This window comes from Schistocerca americana, chromosome 3, assembly GCF_021461395.2.
Source record: "Schistocerca americana isolate TAMUIC-IGC-003095 chromosome 3, iqSchAmer2.1, whole genome shotgun sequence".
In the NCBI taxonomy this organism is placed as follows: domain Eukaryota; kingdom Metazoa; phylum Arthropoda; class Insecta; order Orthoptera; family Acrididae; genus Schistocerca; species Schistocerca americana.
In genome coordinates this window covers 278,567,664-278,585,370 of record NC_060121.1, presented here as the reverse complement: position 1 = coordinate 278,585,370, position 17,707 = coordinate 278,567,664, and the positions used below count along the sequence as shown (strand labels likewise).

General features: G+C 42.9%; 1 pseudogene; it reads left to right on the top strand.

Moving 5' to 3' along the window:
• Positions 1-9,012: 9,012 nt before the first annotated feature.
• Positions 9,013-9,130, top strand: LOC124607965 (annotated as a pseudogene).
• The last annotated feature ends 8,577 nt before the right edge of the window (positions 9,131-17,707 follow it).

The following is a 17,707-nucleotide window of genomic DNA, read 5'->3' as shown; positions in this document are numbered from 1 at the left end:
ACACGTTGTCGTCAATATAATATAGAAGAACCTGCGGGAATAACGTGCTACGCCAGCTACATTTGGAAGACGGCTCTGGTTTCCGTAACTCTCCCTCGGCTGTCGTCTACTGATTTTGAATTTCTGGTAAGTATGGTAGCACCATTCGTTTTTTAAAAAATACACAAATTTCAGGAAAGCAATTACACTCAATCAAAGACTCAAAGGAAAAAGCATGGGTTTCGAAAAAGACGATCGTGTGAAACCCAGCTCGCGCTATTCGTCCACGAGACTCAGAGGGCCATAACACGGGTTCCCAGGTAGATGCCGTGTTTCTTGACTTCCGCAAGGCATTTGATACAGTTCCCCACAGTCGTTTAATGAACAAAGTAAGAGCATATGGACTATCAGATCAATTGCGTTACTGGATTGAAGAGTTCCTAGATAACAGAACGCAGCATGTCATTCTCAATGGAGAGAAGTCTTCCGCAGTAAGGGTGATTTCAGGTGTGCCGCATGGGAGTGTCTTAGGACTGTTGCTGTTCACAATATAATGACCTTGTCGATAACATCGGAAGTTCACTGAGGATTTTTGCGAATGATGCTGTGGTATATAGAGAGGTTTTAACAATGGAAAATTGTGGTTATCACTGTCAGCATTCAACCGCGATTCTTATACATATATTTTAACAACTCGTTTCAAGAGACAATGCTCTCATCATCAGGTTGTAAAGTCTATGTCATGAAATTAAACGGACTAAAAAGACAAAATACCATCACAAATAGTTGGAAAGTCCATAGAGTAAAACAGAATTAAAAGTATATTGGACTGTGGGTCCTCGTCTTACATTGAAGTTGTTGACACAAGTCGATGGCCGTCCCATAGCTACCCAGTATGCTGTCGCACTGTGCCGGCTCGGGAGCTGTTGTGGACTGACGTGCCTAGGTGTTGTGGCGTGGTTACAGCCGTGTGCTTGACGGTAACGCTTTGCTATTGGGCGCCTTATTTCCTTATTGCATTGGTCTGCCATCGTTAGCCTCTCGCAACTCCGTCAGTGACATGCTACAAGTTTAAAGTCGCATACCTACCCTAAAATAATTCTAAAAACCCGCTCAAAAATCTCATTTCTTTAAAATTATCTTGTGCATTTAGAATATTGCTTTGTTTCTTTTCATGGATAGCTATCTCGAATTCCTTTAGTAAATCAAGTTTCCTCCCTTTCTTTTCTACATGCAATATTTCTACGTTATCTTCTATACTATTAAAGGGATGGCCTGTTGAATGCTGACAGTGATAACCAGTATAACGACAACTGCTACCTCGACTCCATAATGGATTATATTAAAATGGAAAATTGTACTGAAATGCAGGAGGATCTGCAGCGAATTGACGCATAGTGCAGGGAATGGCAATTGAATCTCAATATAGACAGGTGTAATGTGCTGCGAATACATAGAAAGGAAGATCCCATATCATTTAGCTACAATATAGCAGGTCAGCAACTGGAAGCAGTTAATTCCATAAATTATCTGGGAGTACGCATTAGGAGTGATTTAAAATGGAATGATCATATAAAGTTGATCGTAGGTAAAGCAGATGCCAGACTGAGATTCATTGGAAGAATTCTAAGGAAATGCAACCTGAAAACAAAGGAAGTAGGTTACAGTACGCTTGTTCGACCACTGCTTGAATACTACTCAGCAGTGTGGGATCCGTACCAGATAGGGTTGATATAAGAGATAGAGAAGATCCAACGGAGAGCAGCGCGCTTCGTTACAGGATCATTTAGTAATCGCGAAAGCGTTACGGAGATGATAGATAAACTCCAGTGGAAGACTCTGCAGGAGAGACGCTCAGTGGCTCGGTACGGGCTTTTGTTGAAGTTTCGAGAACATACCTTCACCGAGGAGTCAAGTAGTATATTGCTCCCTCCTACGTATATCTCGCGAAGAGACCATGAGGATAAAATCAGAGAGATTATAGCCCACACAGAGGCATACCGACAATCTTTCTTTCCAGGAACAATAAGAGAATGGAATAGAAGGGAGAACCGATAGAGGTACTCAAGGTACCCTCCGCCACACATCGTCAGGTGGCTTGCGGAGTATGGATGTAGATGTAGATGTTAATCTTCGTTTTTTTGGCAACGGGAGAATCAAGGTTCTGCGTAATTATTTCACGTCTCGAAGCAAGCTATATCTCAATTTTTGTATCTTAGCTATAGCTGCGATCTATTTATTCTTTTTTCAGGACGGTTCCTTAAGTTTGTGGAGCACTGATGGTAAGTGAACAAAAAAACTTCAGTTTCAGTGTAGCTCATGAATGCGACAGAGGAATCTACTCGTTTATGCCCCTGGCACACTCATATCCACTGACGCCTCCAATCTCTCAAAGTAGTCGAGTTCTTCTTGTATTGAAACAGCACTGAGCCTTTCCGCTGCCTTTGTTCTACACAGTTGCGGCAGTTTTCGTAGTATACGTGCTACATACTGATCATAGGCGCCGCATTCACCTGTTTATACTGTTCATCCCGTCTTTTTTAAGCACCCAAGGAAGGGTACCGTGGCAAAATAACTATGGATGAATGTTACTGCACAGTATAAAATACAAATAAAGAAAAGCATGCATAATTTTTGCATCTCTTCGTCCACAATGTCACCAGTTTCCTACGGCTCGTGAACATCATCAAGAAATTGCAGGCGCGGATAGCCGAACCAATTTGGTTTGTATACAGAGCCCGCAACACTGTTTTGCTTTTCGCCATCTTCGTCTTTCTCCCGTCGATGCGAGACGACAAGCTACCTTATTTTATTTTCTACCCAGTCTTTGTCAGTATCAAATGCAGCAGCATTTCTCTGCAGAGCGTCTTGCTTTTTATTGGCGTTCGTGTACTGCTCGCTTCGTATATTGCACAAGCAGTCCTCAGAGTTGTACTGCGATAACAACTCGACAGTCTGCTGCCTCGCCCACTCCATATTACAGCAAATGAAAACACGCGCACGTAACAACTCCATACAACAGACGGCACAACGGGACATGCAGTATAAACATACGCTAGTGCTGTGCAGAGGTGACAAGTACGCCTTGGCCTGAAACATGGTTTCCTGTGATCTGTACCAGTACAACAACAGATAGATGTTTCCATGTTTCGAGACGTTTTCGTAATATGTTTCCAAACGGTGCCCACAAGTAGAAGCAGGAAACTATGTTTTTAAAACGTGTTTCAAGCTCAGTGTTTACGCGGCTTTAGAGAACGCGCATCTGTCAACCACAAAGAGATTTCGGGTAGGTCATCCACTGCGAGAACGCACAGAAACTTCGAGACAGGTTGGTGAATCAGCCGTGATGATCGTTGTGACATTATTGATTGCATCGGGCATAAACTGAACGTCGGCAACAGTGCGGCATTTGGAACTGCCCATGACTCTGCAAACCATAGCAAAGTCTGTGCTCTGTGAATACCGCGTCGACTGGCAGAAAACACAAACACGAACGTTTGGAAATGTCGAATACCCATCTATAGCGTTTTCAGATGGAGGAGGAGACTTTTTCAGCCGGCCACTGTGGCCGAGCGGTTCTAGGCGCTTCAGTTCGAAACCACGTTGCTGCTACGGTCGCAGATTCGAATCCTCTCTCGGGCATGGATGTGTGTGTTGCCCCTAGGTTAGTTAGATTTACGTAGTTCTAAGTCTAGGGGGCTGATGACCTCAGATGATAAGCCTCATAGTGCTTAGAGGCATTTGAGCCATTTTTAAGACCTTTTCAGTCGCATAATAACGGCTGATGTGACGTGGGTCTATCAATAAGTGTCACAGAATAAGCGGCTGGGCATGGTGTGGAAACATCTATCTTCACCTACAGCAAAAATGTTAAAAAGCCAAAATTCTGCAGAAAACTTGATGATGACGGTGTTTTGGAATATGAGAAGTCCACTGCTAATTCATTACACTCCCGTCCTAAAAGGCAGACAATGAACAGAGATAGCTACTGTGAACTACTATGAAATCTGAAACCCAGAGCGAAGAGAAGAGAGACGCTTTCAAGAGGAATGATTTTGCTTCAGGAAATGCTCGCCCTCACACGGCAGGGAAAACAGTCCAGCGCATTCAAAACCTCTGTTTTGAGATGCGTCAGCCAGTGTTCTAAAATGCCACCGGGCAGTCCAACCTTAACATCAAGTGATTTTCATCTTTTGGGCCGGATAGAGGAGATCCCTACTGAATCCCAGTTTTCATTAAAATAACGTGGTTGTGGGGTCGGTTCAAGAGCGGAAGTTGCCGCAAAGCATGTCCAGTAATTGATTTAGGAAGCTTGTCCGGAGACGTATCACGTGCATTAAGGTTGAGGCAGATTTGTAGATAAATGATGTTACCTGCAATGTTGTTTTCCCAATAAAACTTTATTTTTAATAATCTTTTTCATCCTGCATCAGTTATTTGAAATTATCTTCGGGAAGTGTTCAAAAATGCCCTAGAAAGTTTCGCCTTAAACACGGCGAAACAAATAATATGGAGAAGAAAGAAGGAAGAATACTTCAAAAAATTTTGGGTCCGAAGTATCAAAATTGGTTATGGAAATTGAGAAGCAGCAAGGAGAAGGGGGTGTGTGAGAAAACGGAGAATATAATAGACAGAAAAGGAAAGTGGAGGATTATATTTTATGGCAACTTAAAATGGATAACAAGAAGTTGACAAAAAGTAGTCAACTTCTTTGAGAAAAATCCAAATTTCATGGCCTATATCAATTGGCAATAACAGACAAAGACACAGAAGACAGGAATGAATTCGGGGAAAAGGTATAAAAAGGTAAATGCATCCGGGAGAAAACTCAACAGAAGGGAAGAGGGAAACGGACGGAAGCAAGAATTGAAAAACAGAAAGAGCGATGAAGTACATGGAACCCAAATAAAGAACAGAATGTCAGGAATCAGCCGTTGCACGTGGTCCTGATATCGCCTGATTGTATAGTAATAGCAACAATTGTGTTGTTATTGTGGTCTTCATTCCCATTACTGGTTTGATGCAGGTCTCCGCGCAACTGTGTTCTGCGCAAGGCTCTTCATCACCGAATATCTACTGCAACCTACATTCTTCTGAATTTGCTTACTGTATTCATCTCTTGGTCTCTTGCTACGATTGTTACCCCTCACACTTCCCTCCAGTATTGTAACTGTGACTCCCTGAGGTCTCAGAATATGTCCTTTCTATCGATGCCTTCATTTAGTCCAGTTGTACCACAAAATTATTTTTCCCCAATTCTGTCCAATACCTCCTCGTTATTTGTGCGATGTACCCACCCAGTCTTCAGCATTCTTCTGTAGCATCACGTTTCAAAAGCTTCTATTCTCTCCTTGTCTAAACTGTTTATCGTCCTAGTTTCATTTTCATACATGGCTATACTCCGTACAAATAATCTCAGAAATGACTTCCTTTATATTCGATGTTAACAATTTAATTTTCTTCAGAAATGCTTTTCTTGCCGTTGCCAGTCTACATTTTATATCCTCTCTACTTCTGCCATGATCAGTTTTTTCCTTCTCAAATAACAAAATTCATCTACTACTTTGTGTGCCTCATTTCCTAATGTAATCCCCTCAGCATATCCTGATTTAATTCGACTACATTCCAGTTACCCGTGTTTTACTTTTGTTATTGTCGTTCTCACATCCTCTCTTTTAGTTATAATTTTCCCTAGTAGAACACAACTGTATAAAAGGATTAAAATATTTAGTTTTGTTGTTCACTTCGCACGTAGAAGATTAGAGGTTACATTTCAGCAGTTCATATAGTAATTAGAAGTGAAGCAAGAGCTCGCATTGGATAAGAGTATAGAATGATAACTGCTTTCGTCTCTTCAAGGGAATCATATCGCCATCCACCACAAGCGATTTAGAAAGACCACAGGAAACCTAAATGTAGTTCGAAAACAAGCATTCAAGGTGGTCGACAAAACTGTTATTACTTACATTTTATCACTATCTATAATTACCAGAGTTACAGAGTAGTAAACAACTTCTCTAAATCCTGACGTGCAACTTCGTGATTTTCACATAGATCAGTGAATTGTACCGACTTCTTACTGCGCTCCTCTAGAAATAATGTCCTTCTTGGGGTTTTCACACTTTTCTTTAATCACTGCAAAATTTTCCGTCTCCAGTTATGCCGTTCTCCTCTTTCAGAGAAATGTCGTTCTATTATCGACGGTAATTTGGTGAGTATATATATATATATATATATATATATATATTCACCAAATTACCGTCGATATATATATATATATATATATATATATATATATATATATATATATACTCCTGGAAATGGAAAAAAGAACACATTGACACCGGTGTGTCAGACCCACCATACTTGCTCCGGACACTGCGAGAGGGCTGTACAAGCAATGATCACACGCACGGCACAGCGGACACACCAGGAACCGCGGTGTTGGCCGTCGAATGGCGCTAGCTGCGCAGCATTTGTGCACCGCCGCCGTCAGTGTCAGCCAGTTTGCCGTGGCATACGGAGCTCCATCGCAGTCTTTAACACTGGTAGCATGCCGCGACAGCGTGGACGGGAACCGTATGTGCAGTTGACGGACTTTGAGCGAGGGCGTATAGTGGGCATGCGGGAGGCCGGGTGGACGTACCGCCGAATTGCTCAACACGTGGGGCGTGAGGTCTCCACAGTACATCGATGTTGTCACCAGTGGTCGGCGGAAGGTGCACGTGCCCGTCGACCTGGGACCGGACCGCAGCGACGCACGGATGCACGCCAAGACCGTAGGATCCTACGCAGTGCCGTAGGGGACCGCACCGCCACTTCCCAGCAAATTAGGGACACTGTTGCTCCTGGGGTATCGGCGAGGACCATTCGCAACCGTCTCCATGAAGCTGGGCTACGGTCCCGCACACCGTTAGGCCGTCTTCCGCTCACGCCCCAACATCGTGCAGCCCGCCTCCAGTGGTGTCGCGACAGGCGTGAATGGAGGGACGAATGGAGACGTGTCGTCTTCAGCGATGAGAGTCGCTTCTGCCTTGGTGCCAATGATGGTCGTATGCGTGTTTGGCGCCGTGCAGGTGAGCGCCACAATCAGGACTGCATACGATCGAGGCACACAGGGCCAACATCCGGCATCATGGTGTGGGGAGCGATCTCCTACACTGGCCGTACACCACTGGTGATCGTCGAGGGGACACTGAATAGTGCACGGTACATCCAAACCGTCATCGAACCCATCGTTCTACCATTCCTAGACCGGCAAGAGAACTTGCTGTTCCAACAGGACAATGCACGTCCGCATGTATCCCGTGCCACCGAACGTGCTCTAGAAGGTGTAAGTCAACTACCCTGGCCAGCAAGATCTCCGGATCTGTCCCCCATTGAGCATGTTTGGGACTGGATGAAGCGTCGTCTCACGCGGTCTGCACGTCCAGCACGAACGCTGGTCCAACTGAGGCGCCAGGTGGAAATGGCATGGCAAGCCGTTCCACAGGACTACATCCAGCATCTCTACGATCGTCTCCATGGGAGAATAGCAGCCTGCATTGCTGCGAAAGGTGGATATACACTGTACTAGTGCCGACATTGTGCATGCTCTGTTGCCTGTGTCTATGTGCCTGTGGTTCTGTCAGTGTGATCATGTGATGTATCTGACCCCAGGAATGTGTCAATAAAGTTTCCCCTTCCTGGGACAATGTATTCACGGTGTTCTTATTTCAATTTCCAGGAGTATATATATATATAATATATATATATATATATATATATATATCAAACGTGTATTTCAGTATTCTGTGGCCAGAAAGACTGAAGGTGCGACTTAAAGTCAATTACACTACTTTATAACCACCTTCAGTGATGGGTCCGTTTCTATTACAATATTTCATATTTCAAACATTACTAAATTTCGCCGGCCGAGGTGGCCAAGCGGTTAAAGGCGCTGCAGTCTGGAACCGCGCCACCGCTACGGTCGCAGGTTCGAATCCTGCCTCGGGCATGGATGTGTGTGATGTCCTTAGGTTAGTTAGGTTTAAGTAGTTCTAAGTTCTAGGGGACTGATGACCTTAGAAGTTAAGTCCCATAGTGCTCAGAGCCATTCGAACCATTTTGAACTAAATTTCGCATCCTGTGTATCTCCCAGTCACCAACAAATTTAATTATATATTCTCCCTACTACACTGTGTACATGCATTAGGTATCCTCCTGGTGTTGCAGTTTTAATGGTCGAGAATGTAGCTATAGAATTAAGAACAAAACAGAACGAGCACATTATCAAAATGGTTCAAATGGCTCTTAGCACTATGGGACTTAACTTCTAAGGTCATCAGTCCCCTAGAACTTAGAACTACTTAAACCTAACTAACCTAAGGACATCAAACACGTCCATGCCCGAGGCAGGATTCGAACCTGCGACCGTAGCCGTCGCGGGGTTCCAGACTGTAGCGCCTAGAACCGCTCGGCGAACAAATTATCAGACCGAGTGATCAAATATTGCTATTTAAACTCGCAAGTTAATAAACCCGCCGAGAAAAAACGTCTAGGAGGTTGCAGAAAAACATAGGAATCGTAAAAGGTGATTGACAAATGCCCGAAATGTTGAAGAAGATATAGCTGAAACTAAACAATAAGTGTTAGGGTTTTTATAGCAAAATAAAGGGACAAAAAGCTTGCCAATGAGTTTAGATCTAACTATTAGGAGTGAAAAACGATGGACAAGCAGGAACGACTTATGTGAGTTAGGATCTGATGTTGAATCACTTATTTAAACTTTGCAAATATATTGTTTATGAGACGTGTCTCACCTCCAAGAGGGTTAAGGTTCAAATCCCTGTCAGAGTTTTAGATAAATACGTGGTTTTTAGATGAGTCTGTGTTTTCCATAAATACTTAAGGCTAGTGAAAGGGTGGCTCCACCTGAAAGGACAAAATACGTAGCGTCTTGCATCACGGAAGAGTCACATTAATTAAGAAAAAATAAAGACAAGAGTTACTAATTGTAATTAGATTTGTGATTAATGTAACTGAGGTGACAACGGCAACGGCCTTGCCACAGTGGATACACCGGTTCTCGTGAGATCATCGAAGTTAAGCGCTGTCGGGCGTGGCTGGCATTTGGATGGGTGACCATCTGGGCCACCATGCGCTGTTGCCATTTTTCGGAGTGTACTCAGCCTATCGATGCCAATTGAAGAGCTACTCGACCGAATAGTAGCGGCTCCGGTCAAAGAAAACCATCATAACGAGCACCCCTCCCATCTGTATCCTCACCTGAGGATGACACGGCGGTCGGATGGTCCTGATGGGCCACTTATGGCCTGAAGAGGTGACAGAACACCTGCATTGCAGTAGTTAAAAAATGACGGTAACACATTATGAGTGTATACAAAAATACACTGCCTGTCAGAAGCTGTGTAATAACTGCAAGTGGAGGAGGAAAAGAAATGAAACCTCACGGATTTCAGTGTTTGTAAACTCGAGTAAAATTTAGAAAGAACTTGTCAGTATGACTTTACACTCTCTCTGGCCTAGATGCATCCACGAATTCAGTTGGGAAGGGTGTCATAAGGCAGTGTATGACTAACCCCTTATTTGGCATACACAGAAATATTGTGAAGAAAAAGTATCAAGATGCTTAAATACGTATATGGTCATACGAACAATTTCACATTCAGCGCTTCAAAATAGAGCGTCACTTGTACATATCACTGCCCGCTAAAGACATGTGGGTGATACAATAAAACTATTACGATATTATTCCTGTGGCTGAAAAAATCGTTACATTTTGTACTATTGCATGTGAAATGTCTTAAAACAGTTCCATTCTGGTACAAAACACAGAAAAGTTTCACATTTTTCCGAATTTTAGAGTAGACTATCCTTGAGACCAAACTCTACATCTTCCTTTTTGTCCCATACCCTGGCTAGAGACCAAAACTATAGTATCGTATATCACTCAATGACACAGGACCTGCTGTTCTCTTCTTCTTCTGGTCAAAGCCAGGCATCTTCTTCCCAGAAAAGATCAGTCGTTTTTCAATGTGCCAGGTAAAAAGTCGCTGACACACTTGTACAACAACTCATCGTCAAGACTTCTTCTTTGCGTTTGCAAGCAGTTTTCGTTGCACATTGAAAAACAGCGCCACATAATCAAAAGAAACTGCTACATTGGTAACTGATGCTCAAATAACCTTGTAGGATGTCCGCTAAGGACGCACACAATTCGGAAAATTTTCGCCAGAGACAACAGTATATTGCTCTACGTGAGAGGTTAAACATTGCTTGCAAGCACCATTACCCTTCCAAGGATGAAACTTGAAACATGTTGCAGGAAACAGTATGCATTTTGATGTTGCTTGAGAGTAACATCGCCAGATAAACGCTCATGACTTTTACAGAACTAATTATCTGGATGTACGGTCAAGTAGCCATATTAAAAAAAAAAAAAAGCTAACTTCAACAAGTTACACCATGACTTGTATCTTTCATTTGGAACAAAGGACAAAAACAGAGACTAATGTAGGAATGTAAGAATAGAACTGGCTGGTAAATAGTGGGTACCTACCATACAACGACTGTTTTTTATGAAAGACAATTTCCAGTATGGCATAGAATGGCAAACGTCTCATTGTGAAACCCTGCTGGGATTGATGCAATTGTAATAAAAAAAATAACACTCAGCTTTGTGCAAGCACAAATTGTTGGCCTGCAAAGGTAAATGGAATATGAGGAACTAGCAATAATGTGTATACCAATGAAATAGCGTACAGAGACATACAAACTTCAGAATTGTGACAGTCTTATTATGAGAAAGAGCAACTATCGTAAATGTAAATCTAATTGTAGAGATAAATAACGAAACCTTTCTGTAGCTTAGAGCTTGTGTGTTCTTTTTTTTAACGTCTTTAATTCCCAGCTCGAGAGAGGAGGGTACGCTAAATATGCCAACAGGCTTACAGGGGGTAGTAGGAATTCTAATTGGGAATATTTTGGAGGGGATTTTCAGTTCAGACAAAAATGAAAATTGTATATGTGTGTGTGTGTGTGTGTGTGTGTGTGTTTGTGTGTGTGTGTGTGTGTGTGTGTGTGTGTGTGAAGGGGGGGGGGGGGGGAGGGAGGACATCAGTGTAGCGTAGCGTAGGACACAGAAACGGCAATAGATGGAGGACGCGCTTTTGTTGGCCTTGCAAGAAACTGTGACATACAGTCTGGGGGCCACTCTTTGAGCTCAGCAATATTCATGTTTTCTGTAAAAGAGAACTGTATTTAATATTACTGGAGAATGATGGCCACAGCAATAAACAGCTGCTCCTACGAATTAGGAAAACTCAGTATAACACATCACATTGTAACTCACTCAAAAATAAGTATGTTATTACGGCAATGCTGCGCAGAACTACGAAATGCAAACCAGTGGCATCGTAGTCCGCCTTTGTCACCCGTACGTGGCAGATAACTGCGCGTGTCAGAGAAGAGGACGGTGATAAAGTACCTACTATCGTCCTACTTGTATTTTGGTAGAATGCATCACAGATTACCATCTAATGGCGTCGATGCACCATTTAGTGGACCAGATGCGAAGCAGAATGTCTGAGAGATTGGAGGCGAGCCAAAATTTCACATATTTGTTATTCATAACTCATAGCTACATGTTGGGCACCCATAAGATTTAGACCAGAACAGCCAAGCATTCCTACGTCCACCGATGGCTGATACTTACATTTATGCACTCGAAGCGTAAGTCAGCAATTTATTTCCAACTACGGGGACATCAATTCCGTAGTCACCCGAAGAGTATCACAGTGTGCCACACGCAGAAGAACTCGTGAAGATACTCTGTTGCGGGAAACGCATGGGCCTTGTGCTTTGTTTTTGAGAGAGAACACAAGTCTTACACTGGATGCAGCACCCCTGACTTTCTCGCCTGTCGTCCTCTTCATCTCACAGAGGCATTCATACGCAACGTGCTCGGTTATTTAGAATGAGATTTTCACTCTGCAGCGGAGTGTGCGCTGCTATGAAACTTCCTGGCAGATTGAAACTGTGTGCCGGACCGAGACTCGAAAAAAATGGTTCAAATGGCTCTGAGCACTATGGGACTCAACTGCCGAGGTCATTAGTCCCCTAGAACTTAGAACTAGTTAAACCTAACTAACCTAAGGACATCACAAATAGCCATGCCCGAGGCAGGATTCGAACCTGCGACCGTAGCGGTCTTGCGGTTCCAGACTGCAGCGCCTTTAACCGCACGGCCACTTCGGCCGGCCCGAGACTCGAGCTCGGGACCTTTGCCTTTCGTGGGCAAGTGCTCTACCATCTGAGGCACCCAAGCACGACTCACGCCCCGTCCTCACAGCTTTACTTCCGCCAGTATCTCGTCTCCTGCTTTCCACACTTTACAGAAGCTCTCCTGCCAACCATGCAGAACTAGCACTCGTGAAAGAAAGGATATTGCGGAGACATGGCTTAGCCACAGCCTGGGGGATGTTTTCAGAATTTTCCTTTGAGAATGAGTCTGTGCAAGCCACGGTCGTGCACATACCGCAGCAAACGGTGCGGAAGGTTCCGCCACGTCGGCTGCATTTCAAAATGTACCGTCTGGAGCTCGTGCAACAAATAAAACTTGAAGATTATGAGCGGTGTCTTCAGTTTTGCTAGACAATGCAGGAATCAATTGATGGTGTACATTTCGCTTCGAAGCGTATATTCAGCGACGATGGAATCCATTGTCTAGAAAGGTTAATCCCAACGATCTGAAAGTGTGGGGCATGGAAAATCCTCAGGAATTTGTGACGCATGAACGAGATTTGCTGAAGGCCGGTGTTTTCTATGCACTGTCTCTGATGAATCTGTATGGGGACTCTTTCTTCTTACTTTGATATGTTGCAGCTGTGGTTGTTGCCACAACTGACAGCTGATTCCGAGAGTTTCATCTTACAACGACGGGGCAGTTTCGCACTGTAGTATCAATGTTCGTCGCTTCTTAATCGACGAACCTCCACATCGGTGGATTGGGCGTAGTGGTGAAGACGATGTGACTCTGTTCCCTCGGCCTCTCAGTTTGCCTGACTTAACGCTTGGTGACTTTTTCCTTTCGGGGTGCATTATCTTGTTAATGTATCCCCACTGCCAAGAAGACACTAGAACAGCTCAGAGAACGCATTACTGCTGCTGTTATGACTATTGATGTTGCTACATAAGGCATGGAACGAACCTGAGCTGGACGTGTGTCGTGTGACCAGAGGGGCACCCATAGAATATTTGTAGAGTGCAAAAGGCAAACTTGGTGAGTTTACGGTTGTGTCCAGGCATCAATCACACTTGTACATGTGATACTTTGAGAAACATAGAGCTCCATAAACGGATAATAGGCGTGAATTTCACGTTTTATCTCGCAAAACTACTCACAAAAATTATAAGGGAAGAAAAGGAGGGAAGAAGGAACAAGTACAGAAAGCCGACGGAAGAGCTGCACAAAAGAAAAACCCAACCTGTGACAATATGCCGAGGAGGAAGGAAGTAGGAGATGAAATAATACCAACAAAAGCGGCAATTTATGCGGACTTTCGGGTATTTTAGTTCACAATACTGTACGTTTTTCCACTGCCTTCCGATTACGGATGAATTTGTTTCTTCCGGTAGTGAGTCCACTGCGGTTCCTTAGAAAGCAGGAAGGATACCATAAAAGAGATTAATGAATTTATGAAATTTATTGATACGCTCGCAGTTTCCTAACCGCAGAATGAATGGAATTTACGAACGAGGTACGTTATTTACAGCAGTCCTACGAGTTTACCGAATTCTTTCTGGAGAAATTCCAACCGGAACTACCGCGGCAATCCTGCGGCACGATAATAGCGCTGTTCTGCGTACTTCGTTTTATTTACTTGTGTCAGAGGACGGTCTACTTAAATAGGTTGAGACTGCCTAACGAACATCAACGATCCACAACTTAATTCTTGATCAGTGTCGGATTTCATTATAAAAACATGTAGTTGCTTGGATTCTTTCGTGTCTTTCTGTTTCTTTTCTCTCTCGGTCGTCAGTTTCCTGTTGTTCCTTGATTTAAGTTGAAGCGGTTAGTGGAAGGAAGTGGTAACGCACATCTCGTACTTGGAGTTACTTCGTACAATACGCTTTGCTAACTTTCAAGATAACATAAATACAATAACATAGAACAATTTATAAAGTAGACAGCGTTTTCTAGCGATACATAAGAAATTACTTCTTACCAATATGTAGACTATTCTAAAACAGAACAGATAAATTGATTAGTCTTCAGTTTGTAGTGTGATTTGGTTACTTTATGTCAGGCATTCTATTTATATGCTTATCCATTGCGTCATTTGACTAGTGGATAATGTAATGCTTAAACGGTAATGGAGACCCAACAGCTAAACACCGGTCAAATGCATCTCCACCTTAACGAATGTTAATAAAACTAGCCATTTTTCACTTTTTTATGTTACATTAGTATTCTTAATTATTACACCTAACCAACAATTTCCTTGTTCAATGTATCCACATATACACGTGCCCTCACCCTTCCTAGTCCTCATAGTTTGCAAACAATCACATCACATTACCCTAAACAATGTAACTGTAAGATCTGCCGAAGCAGACGTTCCTTTCATGAATACAGACATTTATCAATAGACAAAGAGATAATTTCACGTCACACGTCACACGTTGATAAGGCGGGTACCAGGTTGAGATTCATTGGGAGAGTGCTTAGAAAATGTAGTCCATCAACAAAGGAGGTGGCTTACAAAACACTCGTTCGACCTATACTTGAGTATTGCTCATCAGTGTGGGATCCGTACCAGATCGGTCTGACGGAGGAGACAGAGAAGATCCAAAGAAGAGCGGCGCGTTTCGTCACAGGGTTATTTGGTAACCGTGATAGCGTTACGGAGATGTTTAATAAACTCAAGTGGCAGACTCTGCAAGAGAGGCGCTCTGCATCGCGGTGTAGCTTGCTCGCCAGGTTTCGAGAGGGTGCGTTTCTGGATGAGGTATCGAATATATTGCTTCCCCCTACTTATACCTCCTGAGGAGATCACGAATGTAAAATTAGAGAGATTAGAGCGCGCACGGAGGCTTTCAGACAGTCGTTCTTCCCGCGAACCATACGCGACTGGAACAGGAAAGGGAGGTAATGACAGTGGCACGTAAAGTGCCCTCCGCCACACACCGTTGGGTGGCTTGCGGAGTATAAATGTAGATGTAGATGTAGATGCACCTACAAAACTACGATCTCTGCCTGCCGTAACATTTAGTATTGTTGACAAGCATTCCTGGCATAGTCTTCATTATTGCATGATCTCCCACAAAGATCAACGTCAACATTACCACCTTCTCCCTCGCCCATCCCCTTGCCCCATCCCTACACCCTCTCTCCACTCCTCTAAGCCACTTGTCCTACTGGTGGGAAATTCAAGGGTAGTTGCCATATTGGTTGAAGATACTGGTGCAACCTTCGTGGCTGCCAGACTCAAGATCAAGATAGATGCCTCATTAATGGTACAGTCCAAGATTTCTGTCCAAGAAATAGTTACATTCATGCCCAAAATGACTGCTGCTATGACATCTCAATGGACATAGTCCAATGTAAAGCGGTCGGAAATAAAAATACAAAATTCCCAGTTTAAAATGATGAGACAACTTGTTTTATGTGTTTTAAGCAGTTACATATTGCATGGCCTATTTGTACAAAAAGTAGGGAAGTTTTGAGCCCATATAAGTGAGTTGCATTATTTCATTATTGAGACATTAGGAACACTGCAGGTCACTCAAGATATCAAGGAATTCTTACTGTTATGTTATTACAGTGTTTTTATCAGGCCCTCCCCCCTCCACTGATACTAGGGATTGCAGACAATGTGTCTGCATCTCATAAGACAATCGACAACTGCCGACTGCCACCACCATCTCCGTTAGCTATGACGATCACCCACGTGCGCCGCTAGCCCTGAACCCAGACCCAGATGTCTGCCACGACAATCTTCCACAGACGTCTGAAGCAACAATTTCCCACAGATGTCCGCCAGCCCTGACCCTACACACAGACATCTGCCGTGACCATCTCTCCCAGATGTCTGCCACAACAGTCTTGCCGAACAGCTCCTAAAGGAGGGTCAACATGGAGTTAGTTTGGCTGCTTCGGGTGGCTGCTAGGTCAGACATGGGTTTGCTTCCTGTTGATGTTATTGATAGGTAGGATTTCATTAGGTATGGCCTGTGTCTCAGTAGGGAAGGGAAGGGTAAGTTGACTGGGTTAAGAGCAAAATCTGTAAGGGGGCGCAGTGAAACTCTTGGGAGTACCTTGTTTTGATGTTCGGATCGCTGAAAAGACTTAAGGTTACTGAGAAGCTAAGACAGACAGGTACTAAGAAAGTTTAAATATTATAAGATTCTTATAAAGGTACAGTGAAAAATAATTTTAGTACATTGCATCAGAATTTCAGAGGATTAGAAAGCAAAGTAGATGGGTTTCTTGTATCTTTGAAAGATTTAAAAACTGAGGATGAAATAGATGTACTACGCATGTCTGAACATTGTATAGTCACAGATATGGAAAAGGTAAATGTAAGCTGATATAAGCTATCAACACAAGTAAGTAGAGGCAATATGGTAAATGGAGGCGTTGTAATATATGTTAAAAGTTATATAGTGGGAAACATTTAGGAAATAAAAAAAATTGTGTTGAACAACATGCAGAAGCGTGTGTCGGTGAGCTTAAACTAAATAATGGCACTTGAATAACTGTAGCTGTGTATAGGTTCCCACTGAGAAAATTTCATCTGTGCCTGAGAACTTCTTGCCGCGTGGGACTAGCCGAGCGGTCTAGAGCGCTGCAGTCATGGACTGTGCGGCTAGTCCCAACGGAGGTTCGAGTCCTCCCTCGGGCATGGGTATGTGTGTGTTTGTCCTTAGGATAATTTAGGTTAAGTAGTGTGTAATTGACCTTAGCAGTTAAGTCCCATAAGATTTCATACACAATCGAACATTTTTGTGTCTGAGAAACTTGGGTTTTTTGTTGTGATATGTCAGACAGAGCGAAAAAAATTATCATTTGTAAGGGATGTAGATTTTCTGATAGCGCCTGATAGAAGGAATTACCTTGAAATAGTTTCGATTCTTTCAATTTGAGATCAGTTACTGATTTTCCTACTAATGTAGTACAGGAAACCAGTACACTGGCAAACAATATTTTCATAGACCAAGATAAAATGAAGAAAATAGACATTCATCCTGTTAAGAATGGTCTTTCTGATCATGATGCATAGCTAGTTACAGTATATCATAGCTCCATATAATAAAGCAAAACAGTCCTCTAAAATAGTGCGTTCAACTAACGATTTAAAATTGTAAATTTTAGGGAAAGCTTGCAGAATTATACTGGGATACTAATTTAAAAAGCAACTTCTTTCATTGTGTGTTTGTAAGCATATTTGAGGACAGTTTTCATAAGAAAACGGTGAAATATAATTGAAAGAAACTTTCTAAAAATCCATAGCTTTCCAAAGGGATAAAAATCTTGTAACAGGAAAATGGAAATGTATCTTATAACGAGATAGAGTAATGACCCAAAGACGGACAAAAATGAAAACTACCGTACTATATTAAGAGAAGTTATTAAAAAGTCCAGAACTGCGTGTATCATGTCTGGAAACAGTACCTGCGATAGTAAAATGAAAAAAATTGAATATTATTGAAAGGAATCAGGGCA